This window comes from Heterodontus francisci, chromosome 28, assembly GCF_036365525.1.
Source record: "Heterodontus francisci isolate sHetFra1 chromosome 28, sHetFra1.hap1, whole genome shotgun sequence".
Lineage (NCBI taxonomy): Eukaryota > Metazoa > Chordata > Chondrichthyes > Heterodontiformes > Heterodontidae > Heterodontus > Heterodontus francisci.
This window is the reverse complement of record NC_090398.1, coordinates 15,401,598-15,414,383: the sequence shown is the minus strand read 5'-3', so window position 1 is coordinate 15,414,383 and position 12,786 is coordinate 15,401,598. Positions and strand designations below refer to the sequence as shown.

General features: G+C 61.5%; 1 pseudogene; it reads right to left on the bottom strand.

The window, feature by feature from the left end:
• The window catches only part of LOC137385230 (cilia- and flagella-associated protein 45-like), a 30,886-nt pseudogene that overhangs the window by 14,231 nt on the left and 3,869 nt on the right, over positions 1-12,786 (bottom strand).

Sequence of the window (12,786 nt, the reverse complement as noted above, 5' to 3'; positions counted from 1 at the left end):
TGGGGAGAGAGAGAGTGGGGGGAGGGGGAGAGAGAGAGTGGGGGGGAGGGGGAGAGAGAGAGAGGGGGGAGGGGGAGAGAGAGGGAGAGAGTGGGGGGAGGGGGAGAGAGAGAGAGAGTGGGGGGAGGGACAGAGAGAGAGAGAGAGTGGGGGGGAGGGAGAGAGAGAGAGTGGGGGGGGGGAGGGGGAGAGAGAGTGGGGGGGAGGGGGAGAGAGAGAGTGGGGGGGAGGGGGAGAGAGAGAGTGGGGGGGAGGGGGAGAGAGAGAGTGGGGGGGAGGGGGAGAGAGAGAGTGGAGGGATGGAGAGAGAGAGAGTGGGGGGAAGGGGGAGAGAGAGAGTGGGGGGGAAGGGGGAGAGAGAGAGTGGGGGGAGGGGGAGAGAGAGAGAGTGGGGGAGGGGAGAGAGAGGAGTGGGGGAGGGGGAGAGAGGGAGTGGGGGGAGGGGGAGAGAGGGAGTGGGGGAGGGGGAGAGAGAGAGTGGGGGGAGGGGGAGAGAGAGAGTGGGGGGAGGGGAGAGAGAGAGAGGGGGAGGGGGAGAGAGAGGGAGAGAGTGGGGGGAGGGGGAGAGAGAGAGAGAGTGGGGGGAGGGACAGAGAGAGAGAGAGAGTGGGGGGGAGGGAGAGAGAGAGAGTGGGGGGGGGGAGGGGGAGAGAGAGTGGGGGGGAGGGGGAGAGAGAGAGTGGGGGGAGGGGGAGAGAGAGAGTGGGGGGGAGGGGGAGAGAGAGAGTGGGGGGGAGGGGGAGAGAGAGAGTGGAGGGATGGAGAGAGAGAGAGTGGGAGGGAGGGAGGGAGGGAGGGGGAGAGAGAGAGAGAGAGTGTGAGGGAGGGGGAGAGAGAGTGGGGGGAGGGGGAGAGAGAGTGGGGGGGAGGGGGAGAGAGAGTGGGGGGGAGGGGGAAGAGAGTGGGGGGGAGGGGGAGAGAGAGAGAGAGAGAGAGTGGGGGGGAGGGGGAGAGAGAGGGGAGGGGGAGAGAGTGGGGAGGGGGAGAGAGTGGGGGGGAGAGAGTGGGGGGGGAGAGAGTGGGGGGGGAGGGGAGAGAGTGGGGGGGGAGGGGAGAGAGTGGGGGGGAGGGGAGAGAGTGGGGGGGAGGGGGAGAGAGAGAGAGAGTGGGGGGAGTGGGAGAGAGAGAGAGAGAGAGTGGGGGGGAGTGGGAGAGAGTGGGGGGGGGAGTGGGAGAGAGTGGGGGGGGAGGGGGAGAGAGTGGGGGGGAGGGGGAGAGAGAGAGAGTGGGGGGAGGGGGAGAGAGAGAGAGTGGGGGGGAGGGGGAGAGTGGGGGGGAGGGGGAGAGAGTGGGGGAGAGTGGGGGGGAGGGGGGGAGGGGGGGAGAGTGGGGGGAGGAGGGGGAGAGAGTGGGGGGGAGGGGGAGGGGGAGAGAGTGGGGGGGAGGGGGAGAGAGAGAGAGTGGGGGGGGAGGGGGAGAGAGAGAGTGGGGGGGAGGGGGAGAGGGAGAGAGTGGGGGGGAGGGGGAGACAGGGAGAGTGGGGGGGGAGGGGGAGACAGAGAGAGTGGGGGGGCGATGGGGGAGAGAGAGAGAGTGGGGGGAGGGGGAGAGAGAGAGAGTGGGGGGAGGGGGAGAGAGAGAGAGTGGGGGGAGGGGGAGAAAGAGAGGCTGGTGGGAGGGGGAGAGAGAGAGAGAGAGAGAGAGAGAGAGTGGGGGGGAGGAGGAGGGGGAGAGAGAGAGTGGGGGGAGAGGGAGAGAGAGAGAGAGTGGGGGGGAGAGGGAGAGAGAGAGAGAGTGGGGGGGAGGGGGAGGGAGAGAGAGAGTGGGGGGAGAGGGAGAGAGTGGGGGGGAGGGGGAGAGATAGAGTGGGGGGAGGGGGGAGAGAGAGAGTGGGGGGAGGGGGGAGAGAGAGAGTGGGGGGAGGGGGGAGAGAGAGAGTGGGGGGAGGGGGGAGAGAGAGAGTGGGGGGAGGGGGGAGAGAGAGAGTGGGGGGGGACGGGGGGAGAGAGTGGGGGGGGACGGGGGGAGAGAGAGAGTGGGGGGGGACGGGGGGAGAGAGAGAGTGTGGGGGGAGGGGGGAAGAGAGAGTGTGGGGGGAGGGGGGAAGAGAGAGTTGGTGGGAGGGGGAGAGAGAGAGTGGGGGAGGAGGAGAGAGAGAGTGGGGGGGAGGAGGAGAGAGAGAGTGGGGGGGAGGAGGAGAGAGAGAGTGGGGGGGAGGAGGAGAGAGAGAGTGGGGGGGAGGAGGAGAGAGAGAGTGGGGGGGAGGAGGAGAGAGAGAGTGGGGGGGGAGGGGGAGAGAGAGTGGGGGGGGGAGGGGGAGAGAGAGTGGGGGGAAGGGGGAGAGAGAGTGGTGGGGAAGGGGGAGAGAGAGAGAGTGGTGGGGAAGGGGGAGAGAGAGAGAGGGGGGGAGGGGGAGAGAGAGAGAGGGGGGAGGGGGAGAGAGAGAGTGGGGGGAGGGGGAGAGAGAGAGTGGGGGAGGGGAGAGAGAGAGTGGGGGGAGGGGGAGAGAGAGAGAGAGTGGGGGGGGGGAGAGAGAGAGTGGGGGGGAGGGGGAGAGAGAGAGTGGGGGGGAGGGAGAGAGTGGTGGGGAGGGGGAGAGAGAGAGTGGGGGGAGGGAGAGAGAGAGAGGGTGGTGGGAGGGGGAGAGAGAGAGTGTGGTGGGAGGGGGAGAGAGAGAGGGTGGTGGGAGGGGAGAGAGAGAGAGAGTGGGGGGAGGGGAGAGAGAGAGAGAGTGGGGGGAGGGGGAGAGAGAGAGAGTGGGGGGGAGGGGGAGAGAGAGAGAGTGGGGGGGGAAGGGGGAGAGAGAGAGAGTGGGGGGGAGGGGGAGGGGAGAGAGAGTGGGGGGGAAGGGGAGGGGGAGGGAGAGAGAGAGAGTGGGGGGAGGGGAGAGAGAGAGTGGGGGGGAGGGGGAGAGAGAGAGAGAGTGGGGGGGGAGAGAGAGAGTGGGGGGGGGAGGGAGAGAGAGAGAGTGGGGGGGTAGGGGGAGAGAGAGAGAGAGTGGGGGGGAGGGAGAGAGAGTGGGGGGGAGGGGAGAGAGAGAGAGTGGGGGGAGGGGGAGAGAGAGTGGGGGGGAGGGGGAGAGAGAGTGGGGGGGAGGGGGAGAGAGACAGAGAGTGGGGGGGGGGAGAGAGTGAGGGTGTGGGGGGGAGAGAGAGTGGGGTGGGAGGGGGGGAGAGAGAGTGGGGTGGGAGGGGGTGAGAGTGAGAGTGTGGGGGGGAGGGGGAGAGAGTGGGGGGGGGAGGGGGAGAGAGTGGGGGGGGAGGGGGAGAGAGAGAGTGGGGGGGGTGGGGGAGAGAGTGAGAGTGTGGGGGGCGAGGGGGAGAGAGAGAGAGAGAGAGAGTGGGGGGGAAGGAGAGAGAGTGGGGTGGGGTGGGGGAGAGAGTGAGAGTGTGGGGGGGGGAGGGGGAGAGAGAGAGAGAGAGAGAGAGTGGGGGGGAAGGAGAGAGAGTGGGGTGGGGTGGGGGAGAGAGTGAGAGTGTGGGGGGGGAGGGGGAGAGAGTGGGGGGGAGGGGGAGAGAGTGGGGGGGAGGGGGGAGAGAGAGAGTGGGGGGGAAGGAGAGAGAGTGGGGTGGGGTGGGGGAGAGAGTGAGAGTGTGGGGGGGGAGGGGGAGAGAGTGGGGGGGGTGGGGGAGAGAGTGAGAGAGAGAGTGTGGGGGAGGGGGAGAGAGAGTGGGGGGGGTGGGGGAGAGAGTGAGTGGGGGGGTGGGGGAGAGAGTGAGTGGGGGGGAGGGGGAGAGAGAGAGTGGTGGGGGTGGGGGAGAGAGAGAGTGGGGGGGGTGGGGGAGAGAGTGAGTGGGGGGGGTGGGGGAGAGAGTGAGAGTGTGGGGGGGAGGGGGAGAGAGAGAGAGTGTGGGGGGGGGTGGGGGAGAGAGTGAGAGTGGGGGGGGAGGGAGAGTGAGAGTGGGGGGAGGGGGAGAGAGAGAGAGTGGGGGGGAGAGAGAGAGAGTGGGGGGGAGGAGAGTGAGAGTGTGGGGGGGAGGGAGAGAGAGAGTGGGGGGAGGGGGAGAGAGAGAGAGTGGGGGGGGAGAGAGAGAGAGTGGGGGGGAGGGAGAGTGAGAGTGTGGGGGGGGAGGGAGAGAGAGAGTGGGGGAGGGGGAGAGAGAGAGAGTGGGGGGGAGGGAGAGAGAGAGAGTGGGGGGGAGGAGAGAGAGAGAGTGGGGGGGAGAGAGAGAGAGTGGGGGGGAGGGAGAGATAGAGTGGGGGGAGGGGGAGAGAGAGAGAGTGGGGGGGGAGAGAGAGAGTGGGGGGGAGGGAGAGTGAGAGTGTGGGGGGGAGGGAGAGAGAGAGTGGGGGGAGGGGGAGAGAGAGAGAGTGGGGGGAGAGAGAGAGAGTGGGGGGGAGGGAGAGAGAGAGAGTGGGGGGGAGGGAGAGAGAGAGAGTGGGGGGAGGGGGAGAGAGAGAGAGTGGGGGGGGAGAGAGAGTGGGGGGGAGGGAGAGTGAGAGTGTTGGGGGGAGGGAGAGAGAGAGTGTGGGGAGGGGGAGAGAGAGAGAGTGGGGGGGAGGGAGAGAGAGAGAGTGGGGGGGAGGGAGAGAGAGAGAGTGGGGGGGAAGGAGAGAGAGTGGGGTGGGGTGGGGTGAGAGAGTGAGAGTGTGGGGGGGGAGGGGGAGAGAGTGGGGGGGGAGGGGGAGAGAGAGAGTGGGGGGGAAGGAGAGAGAGTGGGGTTCGGGGTGGGGGAGAGAGTGAGAGTGTGGGGGGGGAGGCGGGAGAGAGTCGGGGGGGGTCGGGGGAGAGAGTGAGAGAGAGAGTGGGGGGGGAGGGGGAGAGAGAGTGGGGGGGGGTGGGGGAGAGAGTGAGTGGGGGGGAGGGGAGAGAGAGAGTGGGGGGGTGGGGGAGAGAGTGAGTGGGGGGCGGGGGTGTGAGGGCCGAGAGTGAGAGTGTGGGGGGGAGGGCGGAGAGAGAGTCGTGGGGGGGGGGTGGGGAGAGAGTGAGAGTGGGGGGGAGGGAGAGTGAGAGTGGGGGGAGGGGGAGAGAGAGAGAGTGGGGGGGAGAGAGAGAGAGTGGGGGGGAGGGAGAGTGAGAGTGTGGGGGGAGGGAGAGAGAGAGTGGGGGGAGGGAGAGTGAGAGTGTGGGGGGGAGGGAGAGAGAGATTGGGGGGAGGGGGAGAGAGAGAGAGTGGGGGGGAGGAGAGTGAGGTGTGGGGGGGAGGGAGAGAGAGAGTGGGGGGAGGGGGAGAGAGAGAGAGTGGGGGGGAGGGAGAGTGAGAGTGTGGGGGGGAGGGGGAGAGAGAGTGGGGGGAGGGGGAGAGAGAGTGGGGGGAGGGGGAGAGAGAGTGGGGGGAGGGGGAGGGAGAGAGAGTGGGGGGAGGGGGAGAGAGAGAGAGTGGGGGGGAGGGAGAGTGAGAGTGTGGGGGGAGGGAGAGAGAGAGTGGGGGGAGGGGGGGAGAGAGAGAGTGGGGGGGAGGGAGAGAGAGAGTGGGGGGAGGGGGAGAGAGAGAGAGTGGGGGGAGGGAGAGTGAGAGTGTGGGGGGGAGGGAGAGAGAGAGTGGGGGGAGGGGGAGAGAGAGAGAGTGGGGGGGAGGGAGAGAGAGAGAGTGGGGGGGAGAGAGAGAGTGGGGGGGAGGGAGAGAGAGAGTGGGGGGAGGGGGAGAGAGAGTGAGTGGGGGGGGAGAGAGAGAGTGGGGGGGAGGGAGAGTGAGAGTGTGGGGGGGAGGGAGAGAGAGAGTGGGGGGAGGGGGAGAGAGAGAGAGTGGGGGGGAGGGAGAGAGAGTGGGGGGAGGGGAGAGAGAGAGAGTGGGGGGGGAGAGAGAGAGAGTGGGGGGAGGGGGAGAGAGAGAGAGTAGGGGGGGAGAGAGAGAGTGGGGGGGAGGGAGAGTGAGAGTGTGGGGGGGAGGGAGAGAGAGTGGGGGGAGGGGGAGAGAGAGAGAGTGGGGGGGGAGAGAGAGAGAGTGGGGGGAGGGGGAGAGGGAGAGAGTGGGGGGGGGAGAGAGAGAGTGGGGGGGAGGGAGAGTGAGAGTGTGGGGGGGAGGGAGAGAGAGAGTGGGGGGAGGGGGAGAGAGAGAGAGAGTGGGGGGAGAGAGAGAGAGTGGGGGGAGGGGGAGAGAGAGAGTGGGGGGAGAGAGAGAGAGTGGGGGGGAGGGAGAGAGAGAGAGTGGGGGGGAGGGAGAGAGAGAGAGTGGGGGGAGGGGGAGAGAGAGAGAGTGGGGGGGAGGGAGAGAGAGAGAGTGGGGGGAGGGGGAGAGAGAGAGAGTGGGGGGGAGGGAGAGAGAGAGAGTGGGGGGAGGGGGAGAGAGAGAGAGTGGGGGGGAGAGAGAGTGGGGGGAGGGGGGGGGAGAGAGAGTGGGGGGAGAGAGAGAGTGGGGGGGAGGGAGAGTGAGAGTGTGGGGGGGAGGGAGAGAGAGAGTGGGGGAGGGGGAGAGAGAGAGAGTGGGGGGAGAGAGAGAGAGTGGGGGGGAGGGAGAGAGAGAGAGTGGGGGGGAGGGAGAGAGAGAGAGTGGGGGGAGGGGGAGAGAGAGAGAGTGGGGGGGAGGGAGAGAGAGAGAGTGGGGGACGGGGAGAGAAGAGAGAGTGGGGGGGAGGGAGAGAGAGAGAGTGGGGGGAGGGGGAGAGAGAGAGAGTGGGGGGGGAGAGAGAGTGGGGGGAGGGGGGGGGAGAGAGAGTGGGGGAGGGGGAGAGAGAGAGAGTGGGGGGGGAGAGAGAGTGGGGGGTGAGGAGAGAGAGAGAGTGGGGGGAGGGGGAGAGAGAGTGTGGGGAGGGGGAGAGAGAGAGAGTGGGGGGAGAGAGAGAGAGTGGGGGGGAGGGAGAGAGAGAGAGTGGGGGGAGGGGGAGAGAGAGAGAGTGGGGGGAGGGGGAGAGAGAGAGTGGGGGGAGGGGGAGAGAGAGAGTGGGGGAGAGAGAGAGTGGGGGGGAGGGGAAAGAGGGGAACTGAGGCGAGACAACCTCACATCACTTCGGGCCTCTGCCCATACGAGATTTGACAGAACCACAACTCAATTCACACCCAGCAGGCTGAGCAGAGCCAAACCATGGGCAGAGAGCCAGGACCAGCTCGGGAACCAAGCGCTCTCCAGTGACTGCCTCTGCAGAGACCGACATACCAGGCCCGGGCAGCAAAGAGCAGAACATACCTTGGACTGTCTTCCGACCTCTGCTGCACTGTGTGGGTGGAATGTGGAATTCAGGCTCAGTGACTCCCCCTGTACTATCATCCTACTGACTGAAAACCGGTCAAGCACTGGCTGTCCTGGGGACAGGAAACACTGTAGTGTGGAAAGAGAGAGGGAGAGAGAGAGAGTACAAGAGAGAGAGAGAGAGAGTGTGAGTACAGGAGAGAGAGAGAGAGAGTGTGAGTACAGGAGAGAGAGAGAGAGTGTGTGAGTACAGGAGAGAGAGAGAGAGAGTGTGAGTACAGGAGAGAGAGAGAGAGTGTGTGAGTACAGGAGAGAGAGAGAGAGTGTGAGTACAGGGAGAGAGAGAGAGTGTGAGTACAGGAGAGAGAGAGAGAGAGAGTGTGAGTACAGGAGAGAGAGAGTGTGTGAGTACAGGAGAGAGAGAGAGAGTGTGAGTACAGGAGAGAGAGAGAGTGTGAGTACAGGAGAGAGAGAGAGAGAGAGTGTGAGTACAGGAGAGAGAGAGAGAGAGTGAGTACAGGAGAGAGAGAGAGAGAGTGTGAGTACAGGAGAGAGAGAGAGAGAGAGTGAGTACAGGAGAGAGAGAGAGTGTGAGTACAGGAGAGAGAGAGAGAGTGAGTACAGGAGAGAGAGAGAGAGTGTGTGAGTACAGGAGAGAGAGAGAGTGTGTGTGAGTACAGGAGAGAGAGAGAGAGAGAGAGTACAGGAGAGAGAGAGAGTGTGTGTGAGTACAGGAGAGAGAGAGAGAGAGAGAGAGTACAGGAGAGAGAGAGAGAGAGTGTGAGTACAGGAGAGAGAGAGAGAGAGTGTGAGTACAGGAGAGAGAGAGAGTGTGTGAGTACAGGAGAGAGAGAGAGAGTGTGAGTACAGGAGAGAGAGAGAGTGTGAGTACAGGAGAGAGAGAGAGAGAGAGTGTGAGTACAGGAGAGAGAGAGAGAGAGTGAGTACAGGAGAGAGAGAGAGAGAGTGTGAGTACAGGAGAGAGAGAGAGAGAGAGTGAGTACAGGAGAGAGAGAGAGTGTGAGTACAGGAGAGAGAGAGAGAGTGAGTACAGGAGAGAGAGAGAGAGTGTGTGAGTACAGGAGAGAGAGAGAGTGTGTGTGAGTACAGGAGAGAGAGAGAGAGAGAGAGTACAGGAGAGAGAGAGAGTGTGTGTGAGTACAGGAGAGAGAGAGAGAGAGAGAGTACAGGAGAGAGAGAGAGAGTGTGTGAGTACAGGAGAGAGAGAGAGAGTGTGAGTACAGGAGAGAGAGAGAGTGTGAGTACAGGAGAGAGAGAGAGAGAGAGTGTGAGTACAGGAGAGAGAGAGAGAGTGTGAGTACAGGAGAGAGAGAGAGAGAGAGAGTGAGTACAGGAGAGAGAGAGAGTGTGAGTACAGGAGAGAGAGAGAGAGTGAGTACAGGAGAGAGAGAGAGAGTGTGTGAGTAACGGAGAGAGAGAGAGAGAACAAGAGAGAGAGAGAGAGAGAGAACGAGAGAGAGAGAGAGAAAAGTGTGAGTGCAGGAGAGAGAGAGAGAGAGAGTGTGAGTACAGGAGAGAGAGAGAGAGAGAGAGTGAGTACAGGAGAGAGAGAGTGTGAGTACAAGAGAGAGAGAGAGAGAACAAGAGAGAGAGAGAGAACGAGAGAGAGAGAGAGAAAAGTGTGAGTGCAGGAGAGAGAGAGAGAGAACAAGAGAGAGAGCGTGAGTACAGGAGAGAGAGAGAAAGAGAGAGAGAGAGAGAGAGAGAGAGAGAGAAAAGTGAGTACAGGAGAGAGAGAGAGAGAGTGAGTACAGGAGAGAGAGAGAGAACGAGAGAGAGAGAGAGAAAAGTGTGAGTACAGGAGAGGGAGAGAGAGAGTGAGTACAGGAGAGAGAGAGAGAGAGAACAAGAGAGAGAGCGTGAGTACAGGAGAGAGAGAATGAGAGAGAGAGAGAGAGAGAGAGAGAGAGAAAGAGAGTACAGGAGAGAGAGTGAGAGAGAGAGAGAATGAGTACAGGAGAGAGAACGAGAGAGAGAGAGAGAATGAGAGAGAGAGAGAGTGAGTACAGGAGAGAGAGAGAGAGAGAGAACGAGAGAGAGAGAGAGAGAGAGAGAGTGTGAGTACAGGCGAGAGAGAGAGAGAGAGAGAGAGAGAGAACGAGAGAGAGAGAAAGAGTGAGTACGGGAGAAAGAGGGAGAGGGAGAGGGAAAGAGAGAGTACGAGAGTGAGAGAGAGAACGAGAGAGAGAGAGAGTGTGTGAGTACAGGTGAGAGAGAGAGAGAAAGAGAGAGAACGAGAGAGAGAGAAAGAGTGAGTACGGGAGAAAGAGGGAGAGGGAGAGGGAAAGAGAGAGTGCGAGAGTGAGAGAGAGAACGAGAGAGAGAGAGAGAGAGAGAGAGAGTGTGTGAGTACAGGCGAGAGAGAGAGAACGAGAGAGAGAGAAAGAGTGAGTATGGGAGAGAGATTGAGGACAGGAGAGAGAGAGAGACAGGGAGATAGAGCGACGAGAGAGAGAGAGAACGAGAGAGAGAGAGAATGAGAGAGAGACAGACAGAGAGAGAGAGAGAAAAAGTGAGTACACGAGAGAGAGGGAGAGGGAGAGAGAGAGTACGAGAGAGAGAGAGAGTACAGGAGAGAGGGAGAGAGAGAGTACAGGAGAGAGAGAGAGAGAGAGAGAGAAAGAGTGAGTACGGGAGATAGAGTGAGAACGAGACAGACTGAGAGACTGAATCAAACAGAGGGACAGAAGTGTAATTCGATCACACCTTTCACCTCCTCAGGCCCTCCCAAACCACTCACCTGCCAGTCACGGACAATCTTTAGAGTCTGTCACAGTTGTAATGTAACAAACTGTACACAGCAAGCTGCCACACAGACCAATGGAAGCAATGACCCAGGGCATCAGCTATTTATAGTGATGTTGTTAAAGACGGACATACTGGGAGCTGGGTCACTCTGGAGAACTTCCCCAAGCCCCCTTGTCCCAGAACGGCCCTGGGATCATTAACATCTACCTGAAAGGGCAGACGGGACCTCGGTTTAATGCAACATCGCAGAATATGGCACCTCTGACAGTGCTGCACTCCCTCAGTACTGACCCTCCGACAGTGCAGCACTCCCTCAGTACTGACCCTCCGACAGTGCAGCACTCCCTCAGTGCTGACCCTCCGACAGTGCAGCACTCCCTCAGTACTGACCCTCCGACAGTGCAGCACTCCCTCAGTACTGACCCTCTGACAGTGCAGCACTCCCTCAGTACTGACCCTCCGACAGTGCAGCACTCCCTCAGTACTGACCCTCTGACAGTGCAGCACTCCCTCAGTACTGACCCTCCGACAGTGCAGCACTCCCTCAGTACTGACCCTCCGACAGTGCAGCACTCCCTCAGTATTGACCCTCTGACAGTGCAGCACTCCCTCAGTACTGACCCTCCGACAGTGCAGCACTCCCTCAGTACTGACAGCTGCACCTTGATAGTCTGGAGGATTATGGGTTTTGCCTGTCTGAAGTTGACCCTATGACCTTCTAACTTGCAGGAACAGTGAGACCCACTGTGTGTCTGCCATCACTCACCAGGGGCTCGGCAAAGATTGAGCGCAGCGCCTGCAGCCTCCTCTTGTCAATGATTAACTCTGTTCCCCTCCCCAAAGCCACACAGTGAGAGCCAGCAGAATATTCCATGTGCCACATCACTGCAGCTGCAGCCAAATCCTTTCCTTACCTCACAGTCTGGACAGTGATCAGGAGCAGGAACCCTGGCTGATTTCCCCCTCTCTCTAACCCAGGGGTCACTGGACAGTGATCAGGAGCAGGAACCCTGGCTGAGTTCCCCCTCTCTCTTACCCAGGGGTCACTGGACAGTGATCAGGGGGAGGAACCCTGGCTGATTTCCCCTCTCTCTCTAACCTAGGGGTCACTGGACAGTGATCAGGAGCAGGAACCCTGGCTGATTTCCCCTCTCTCTCTAACCTAGGGGTCACTGGACAGTGATCAGGAGCAGGAACCCTGGCTGATTTCCCCTCTCTCTCTAACCCAGGGGTCACTGGACAGTGATCAGGAGCAGGAACCCTGGCTGATTTCCCCCTCTCTCTAACCCAGGGGTCACTGGACAGTGATCAGGAGCAGGAACCCTGGCTGAGTTCCCCCTCTCTCTTACCCAGGGGTCACTGGACAGTGATCAGGGGGAGGAACCCTGGCTGATTTCCCCTCTCTCTCTAACCTAGGGGTCACTGGACAGTGATCAGGAGCAGGAACCCTGGCTGATTTCCCCTCTCTCTCTAACCCAGGGGTCACTGGACAGTGATCAGGAGCAGGAATCCTGGCTGATTTCCCCCTCTCTCTAACCCAGGGGTCACTGGACAGTGATCAGGAGCAGGAACCCTGGCTGATTTCCCCTCTCTCTCTAACCCAGGGGTCACTGGACAGTGATCAGGAGCAGGAACCCTGGCTGATTTCCCCCTCTCTCTCTAACCCAGGGGTCACTGGACAGTGATCAGGAGCAGGAACCCTGGCTGATTTCCCTCTCCCTCTAACCCAACGATCACTGGACAGTGATCAGGAGCAGGAACCCTGGCTGATTTCCCCTCTCTCTCTAACCCAGGGGTCACTGGACAGTGATCAGGAGCAGGAACCCTGGCTGAGTTCCCCCTCTCTCTAACCCAGGGGTCACTGGACAGTGATCAGGAGGAGGAACCCTGGCTGATTTCCCCCTCTCTCTAACCCAGGGGTCACTGGACAGTGATCAGGAGCAGGAACCCTGGCTGATTTCCCCTCTCTCTCTAACCCAGGGGTCACTGGACAGTGATCAGGAGCAGGAACCCTGGCTGATTTCCCCCTCTCTCTCTAACCCAGGGGTCACTGGACAGTGATCAGGAGCAGGAACCCTGGCTGATTTCCCTCTCCCTCTAACCCAACGATCACTGGACAGTGATCAGGAGCAGGAACCCTGGCTGATTTCCCCTCTCTCTCTCACCTGGGGGTCACTGGACAGTGATCAGGAGCAGGAACCCTGGCTGATTTCCCCCTCTCTCTCTAACCCGGGGGTCACTGGACAGTGATCAGGAGCAGGAACCCTGGCTGATTTCCCCCTCTCTCTAACCCAGGGGTCACTGGACAGTGATCAGGAGCAGGAACCCTGGCTGATTTCCCCTCTCTCTCTAACCCGGGGGTCACTGGACAGTGATCAGGAGCAGGAACCCTGGCTGATTTCCCTCTCCCTCTAACCTAGGGGTCACTGGACAGTGATCAGGAGCAGGAACCCTGGCTGATTTCCCCTCTCTCTCTCTCTAACCCAGGGGTCACTGGACAGTGATCAGGAGGAGGAACCCTGGCTGATTTCCCCTCTCTCTCTCTCTAACCCAGGGGTCACTGGACAGTGATCAGGAGGAGGAACCCTGGCTGATTTCCCCTCTCTCTCTCTCTAACCCAGGGGTCACTGGACAGTGATCAGGAGCAGGAACCCTGGCTGATTTCCCCTCTCTCTCTCTAACCCAGGGGTCACTGGACAGTGATCAGGAGCAGGAACCCTGGCTGATTTCCCCTCTCTCTCTAACCCAGGGGTCACTGGACAGTGATCAGGAGCAGGAACCCTGGCTGATTTCCCCTCTCTCTCTCTCTAACCCAGGGGTCACTGGACAGTGATCAGGAGCAGGAGCCCTGGCTGATTTCCCCTCTCTCTCTAACCCAGGGGTCACTGGACAGTGATCAGGAGCAGGAACCCTGGCTGATTTCCCCTCTCTCTCTCTCTAACCCAGGGGTCACTGGACAGTGATCAGGAGCAGGAACCCTGGCTGATTTCCCCTCTCTCTCTAACACAGG